Raw genomic sequence first — 7,930 nt, 5'->3', positions numbered from 1 at the left:
CCTGCGCGAGAAAATATAGGAGAAGGCATGTGTTCAGTGTGAGGAAATATGGGTAGAGGTGCAGGATAAAGATCCATCCAAAATAGAAGTAGAGGAGACTGAGGTGCCGAAAAGAATGGCCTGATGTGCTGAGGCGGTGGCTATAAATCTACTAGGTCACAAGAGAGGTGGAAAGGTTGAATTCCAAAAGTTTCTCAAGAGGAAAGGAGAAAAGGCATAACATAAGAGTTCTAACTAGGAGGTGAAAAACCTGCTTTGGGGAAAATGAATAACATATGAGAGAGAGAGAGAGAGAGAGAGAGAGAGAGAGAGAGAGAGAGAGAGAGAGAGAGAGAGAGAGAGAGAGAGAGAGAGAGAGAGAGAGAGAGAGAGAGAGAGAGAGAGAGAGAGAGAGAGAGAGAGAGAGAGAGAGAGAGAGAGAGTTACTGCGATAGCCTTTATTAGGGCATTCAATTGCTCATGCTGTATCAGCTAACAAAATGTAGATCAAATCCCTTCTCTTCATTACGCTGCATCACGTATTTGACGCAGGAATCTAGAGGGACTTGTAACGCCGTGACACATTCTGTAATTTTCTTGGAAGCACAACGAGGATATGATTCATGATAACGAGTACAACACTCACTCTCAAGGAAAGCATATCTTTACTGAGGGAACATTCCCCTGAGTGCTGCAGAGGCCTTGATCGTCATCAAGTGCTATTCTCACACCAGGAGAACACTCGCTGAGTCGGATATTTCTAGTGAAGGGAGGAAGTTGGTGCCAGGTGTGTGTGTGTGTGTGTGTGTGTGTGTGTGTGTGTGTATGTGTGTGTGTGTGTGTGTGTGTGTGTGGTGTCTAACATTACATAGGAAGATGTGAAAGAATAGATTGTAGAATGAAAGACTGTTACCCAAATCATAAACAGCCTCCTGATAGAATATGATTCTTGGATAAATAAGGTTGATTGAGGCAGATGAAAGTACTTGTGGTTATAAGCCAAAGCAGTAAAGAAATAACTCAGAAATAGAACACAATACAACTAAAACTGAATCGCCGATAAAACTAGCATGGATTTCCTGGCACCAGGAAAGTGACCAACGTATTGTTTGGCCATTTCAAAGGTTCTTGTCATCCCTGTGAGTGGACTCATCGTCGCCCTACGAGTCTTTGTGGAAAAAGAGAAGCAGCTGCAGAACCCTGTAACGAAGACAAACAAGGGTGAGGGAACAATAACATCCAGGACTTAGCAGGCTGTGGGTTTTGCCCTGGACTGATAACAACAATCAACACAATACCATGAAAGAGGCGCTGCTGGGGGAAGAGGCGAGAGAGGATCCCGACCAACACCTAGTTGACATTTTAGGCGAAGATTAACTTGCAATCTTTTTTTAATGTTTTGACATATATGTTACCGGTTCTAACCTGATGACCGTTCACCACTTCCTAGTTAATCGATATTGTGATACACAAATATGTTTGAGTGTGTGAGAGGATAGCTTCTGGGGGGCGAGATCAGCTGGTGCAATCCTTCGTTATGTTTCTAATGTTTGGTCACCTGTGAGAAACTTTAGGGGGTTCTGTATCGTAGTTTTTGATATTTCAAAATCTTTGATAGAGTTTGACTCAGTCTAGTCCCCACGCTCCTCTGTATTCCCTTCATCGTGCTTTTCACTTGTATCTCACAACTACTGAACGATGTACCTCTTTTTATCCTATCAAAATTGGTGCTTCTAACGATAGTATCCTGTTTCTCATCCTCTTTCTCCTTTTTGTCAGCTACTTCAATACTTCAGTCAAAATCCAATAATTCAAACGTGGATAATTTACCTCTAAACTCCTTAGCCTATTTCAAATCCTCTCTACGTTCTCTCGTCTAAACTAAATATCGCCTCCTTTCACCTACTTCTATAAAAACAGTTGTATGGAGGGTTTTCCAGTGGAGCAAACACATATAATCACGTGAAGCTTAACCCTTCGATAAACCTAATTTTCGATTTCTTGTGGTAAGCTCCGAAAGAATTTGCTGTTTATATTAACTACTTGAAAACTCCATGTTCAGTGCAACAAACATATCATTATCATATAACTCTAAAAAACTGGGAGACTTTTTGGACTCCAAGAACTCAAATCCTTTCAGCGCTTCATTCATTACCTTGTGCACAGATGATAAACAACTCCGAAAAATATCTATATCTATCTATCTATTTATTTATCTATCTATCTTTCTATCTATCTATCTATGTATATATATGTATATATATATATATATATATATATATATATATATATATATATATATATATATATATATTTTTTTTTTTTTTTTGCCGCTGTCTCCCGCGTTTGCGAGGTAGCGCAAGGAAACAGACGAAAGAAATGGCCCAACCCACCCCCATACACATGGATATACATACGTCCACACACGCAAAATATACATACCTACACAGCTTTCCATGGTTTACCTCAGACGCTTCACATGCCCTGATTCAATCCACTGACAGCACGTCAACCCCTGTATACCACATCGCTCCAATTCACTCTATTTCTTGCCCTCCTTTCACCCTCCTGCATGTTCAGGCCCCGATCACACAAAATCTTTTTCACTCCATCTTTCCACCTCCAATTTGGTCTCCCTCTTCTCCTCGTTCCCTCCACCTCCGACACATATATCCTCTTGGTCAATCTTTCCTCACTCATTCTCTTCATGTGCCCAAACCATTTCAAAACACCCTCTTCTGCTCTCTCAACCACGCTCTTTTTATTTCCACACATCTCTCTTACCCTTACGTTACTTACTCGATCAAAACACCTCACACCACACATTGTCCTCAAACATCTCATTTCCAGCACATCCATCCTCCTGCGCACAACTCTATCCATAGCCCCCGCCTCGCAACCATACAACATTGTTGGAACCACTATTCCTTCAAACATACTCATTTTTGCTTTCCGAGATAATGTTCTCGACTTCCACACATTCTTCAAGGCTCCCAGAATTTTCGCCCCCTCCCCCACCCTATGATCCACTTCCGCTTCCATGGTTCCATCCGCTGCCAGATCCACTCCCAGATATATAAAACACTTCACTTCCTCCAGTTTTCTCCATTCAAACTCACCTCCCAATTGACTTGACCCTCAACCCTACTGTACCTAACAACCTTGCTCTTATTCACATTTACTCTTAACTTTCTTCTTTCACACACTTTACCAAACTCAGTCACCAGCTTCTGCAGTTTCTCACATGAATCAGCCACCAGCGCTGTATCATCAGCGAACAACAACTGACTCACTTCCCAAGCTCTCTCATCCCCAACAGACTTCATACTTGCCCCTCTTTCCAAAACTCTTGCAAATCACCTCCCTAACAACCACATCCATAAACAAATTAAACAACCATGGAGACATCACACACCCCTGCCGCAAACCTACATTCACTGAGAACCAATCACTTTCCTCTCTTCCTACACGTACACATGCCTTACATCCTCGATAAAAACTTTTCACTGCTTCTAACAACTTGCCTCCCACACCATATATTCTTAATACCTTCCACAGAGCATCTCTATCAACTCTATCATATGCCTTCTCCAGATCCATAAATGCTACATACAAATCCATTTGCTTTTCTAAGTATTCCTCACATACATTCTTCAAAGCAAACACCTGATCCACACATCCTCTACCACTTCTGAAACCACACTGCTCTTCCCCAATCTGATGCTCTGTACATGCCTTCACCCTCTCAATCAATACCCTCTCATATAATTTACCAGGAATACTCAACAAACTTATACCTCTGTAATTTTAGCACTCACTCTTATCCCCTTTGCCTTTGTACAATGGCACTATGCACGCATTCCGCCAATCCTCAGGCACCTCACCGTGAGTCATACATACATTAAATAACCTTACCAACCAGTCAACAATACAGTCACCCCCTTTTTTAATAAATTCCACTGCAATACCATCCAAACCTGCTGCCTTGCCGGCTTTCATCTTCCGCAAAGCTTTTACTACCTCTTCTCTGTTTACCAAATCATTTTCCCTAACCCTCTCACTTTGCACACCACCTCGACCAAAACACCCTATATCTGCCACTCTATCATCAAACACATTCAACAAACCTTCAAAATACTCACTCCATCTCCTTCTCACATCACCACTACTTGTTATCACCTCCCCATTTGCGCCCTTCACTGAAGTTCCCATTTGCTCCCTTGTCTTACGCACTTTATTTACCTCCTTCCAGAACATCTTTTTGTTCTCCCTAAAATTTAATGATACTCTCTCACCCCATATATATATATATATATATATATATATATATATATATATATATATATATATATATATATATATATATATATATATATATATATATATATATATATATATATATTATCCCTGGGGATAGGGGATTAAGAATACTTCCCACGTATTCCCTGCGTGTCGTAGAAGGCGACTAAAAGGGGAGGGAGTGGGGGGCTGGAAATCCTCCCCTCTCGGTTTTTTTTTTTTTTTTTTTTTCAATTTTCCAAAAGAAGGAACAGAGAATTGGGCCAGGTGAGGGTATTCCTTCAAAGGCCCAGTCCTCTGTTCTTAACGCTACCTCGCTAATGCGGAAAATGGCGAATAGTTTGAAAGAAAAAGAAAATATATATATATATATATATATATATATATATATATATATATATATATATATATATATATATATATATATATATATATATATATATATATATATATATATATGTATATATATTATATATGTTATATATATATATATATATATATATATATATATATATATATATATATATATATATATATATATATATATATATATATATATATATGATTGGGAATACCTGGTTTAAAAAGCGAGATATACATAAGTATACTTATGTAAGTAGGAGAGATGGCCAGAGAGCGTTACTGGATTACGTGTTAATGGACAGGCGTGCGAAAGAGAGACTTTTGGATGTCAATGTGCTGAGAGGTGCTACTGGAGGGATGTCTGATCATTATCTTGTGGAGGCTAAGGTGAAGATTAGTATGGGTTTTCAGAAAAGAAGAGTGAATGTTGGGGTGAAGAAGGTGGTGAGAGTAAGTGAGCTTGGGAAGGAGACCTGTGTGAAGAAGTATCAGGAGAGACTGTGTACAGAATGGAAAAAGGTGAGAACAATGGAAGTAAGGGGAGTGGCGGAGGAATGGGATGTATTTAGGGAATCAGTGATGGATTGCGCAAAAGATGCTTGTGGCATGAGAAGAGTGGGAGGTGGGCTGTTTAGAAAGGGTAGTGAGTGGTGGGATGAAGAAGTAAGAGTATTAGTGAAAGAGAAGAGAGAGGCATTTGGACGATTTTTGCAGGGAAAAAATGCAATTGAGTGGGAGAAGTATAAAAGAAAGAGACAGGAGGTCAAGAGAAAGGTGCAAGAGGTGAAAAAAAGGGCAAATGAGAGTTGGGGTGAGAGACTATCAGTAAATTTTAGGGAGAATAAAAAGATGTTCTGGAAGGAGGTAAATAGGGTGCGTAAGACAAGGGAGCAAATGGGAACTTCAGTGAAGGGCGTAAATGGGGAGGTGATAACAAGTAGTGGTGATGTGAGAAGGAGATGGAATGAGTATTTTGAAGGTTTGTTGAATGTGTCTGATGACAGAGTGGCAGATATAGGGTGTTTGGGTCGAGGTGGTGTGCAAAGTGAGAGGGTTAGGGAAAATGATTTGGTAAACAGAGAAGAGGTAGTAAAAGCTTTGCGGAAGATGAAAGCCGGCAAGGCAGCAGGTTTGGATGGTATTGCAGTGGAATTTATTAAAAAAGGGGGTGACTGTATTGTTGACTGGTTGGTAAGGTTATTTAATGTATGTATGACTCATGGTGAGGTGCCTGAGGATTGGCGGAATGCTTGCATAGTGCCATTGTACAAAGGCAAAGGGGATAAGAGTGAGTGCTCAAATTACAGAGGTATAAGTTTGTTGAGTATTCCTGGTAAATTATATGGGAGGGTATTGATTGAGAGGGTGAAGGCATGTACAGAGCATCAGATTGGGGAAGAGCAGTGTGGTTTCAGAAGTGGTAGAGGATGTGTGGATCAGGTGTTTGCTTTGAAGAATGTATGTGAGAAATACTTAGAAAAGCAAATGGATTTGTATGTAGCATTTATGGATCTGGAGAAGGCATATGATAGAGTTGATAGAGATGCTCTGTGGAAGGTATTAAGAATATATGGTGAGGGAGGCAAGATGTTAGAAGCAGTGAAAAGTTTTTATCGAGGATGTAAGGCATGTGTACGTGTAGGAAGAGAGGAAAGTGATTGGTTCTCAGTGAATGTAGGTTTGCGGCAGGGGTGTGTGATGTCTCCATGGTTGTTTAATTTGTTTATGGATGGGGTTGTTAGGGAGGTAAATGCAAGAGTTTTGGAAAGAGGGGCAAGTATGAAGTCTGTTGGGGATGAGAGAGCTTGGGAAGTGAGTCAGTTGTTGTTCGCTGATGATACAGCGCTGGTGGCGGATTCATGTGAGAAACTGCAGAAGCTGGTGACGGAGTTTGGTAAAGTGTGTGGAAGAAGAAAGTTAAGAGTAAATGTGAATAAGAGCAAGGTTATTAGGTACAGTAGGGTTGAGGGTCAAGTCAATTGGGAGGTGAGTTTGAATGGTGAGAGGCTGGAGGAAGTGAAATGTTTTAGATATCTGGGAGTGGATCTGTCAGCGGATGGAACCATGGAAGCGGAAGTGGATCATAGGGTGGGGGAGGGGGCGAAAATTTTGGGAGCCTTGAAAAATGTGTGGAAGTCGAGAACATTATCCCGGAAAGCAAAAATGGGTATGTTTGAAGGAATAGTAGTTCCAACAATGTTGTATGATTGCGAGGCGTGGGCTATGGATAGAGTTGTGCGCAGGAGGATGGATGTGCTGGAAATGAGATGTTTGAGGACAATGTGTGGTGTGAGGTGGTTTGATCGAGTAAGTAACGTAAGGGTAAGAGAGATGTGTGGAAATAAAAAGAGCGTGGTTGAGAGAGCAGAAGAGGGTGTTTTGAAATGGTTTGGGCACATGGAGAGAATGAGTGAGGAAAGATTGACCAAGAGGATATATGTGTCGGAGGTGGAGGGAACGAGGAGAAGAGGGAGACCAAATTGGAGGTGGAAAGATGGAGTGAAAAGGATTTTGTGTGATCGGGGCCTGAACATGCAGGAGGGTGAAAGGAGGGCAAGGAATAGAGTGAATTGGAGCGATGTGGTATACAGGGTTGACGTGCTGTCAGTGGATTGAATCAAGGCATGTGAAGCGTCTGGGGTAAACCATGGAAAGCTGTGTAGGTATGTATATTTGCGTGTGTGGACGTGTGTATGTACATGTGTATGGGGGGGGTTGGGCCATTTCTTTCGTCTGTTTCCTTGCGCTACCTCGCAAACGCGGGAGACAGCGACAAAGTATAAAAAAAAAAAAAAATATATATATATATATATATATATATATATATATATATATATATATTATATATGTTATATATATATATATATATATATATATATATATATATATATATATATATATATATATATATATATATATATATATATATATATATATATATATATACAACAGAAGAAGGAGTCACACGGGGAGTGCTCATCCACCTCGGAAGATCAAATTGGCTTGTCTAAATTTGTGTGGATGTAGCCAAGATGAGGAAAACGGAGAGATAGGTAGTATGTTTGAAGAAAGGAACCTGGATGTTTTGGCTCTGAGTTAAACAAAGCTCAAGGGTAAAGGGGAATAGTGGTTTGGGAAAATTATGGAAGTAAAGTCAGGGGATGGTGAGTGGACAAGAGTAAGGGAAGGAGTAGCACTACTCCTGAAACAGGAGTGGTGGGAGTATGTGGCAGTGTAAGAAAGTAAACTCTAGATTTATACGGGTAAAATTGAAAGTGGATAAAGGGAC

Source organism: Panulirus ornatus, chromosome 20 (assembly GCF_036320965.1).
Source record: "Panulirus ornatus isolate Po-2019 chromosome 20, ASM3632096v1, whole genome shotgun sequence".
Taxonomy (NCBI): Eukaryota; Metazoa; Arthropoda; class Malacostraca; order Decapoda; family Palinuridae; genus Panulirus; species Panulirus ornatus.
Note: the sequence above shows the minus strand (reverse complement) of the source record.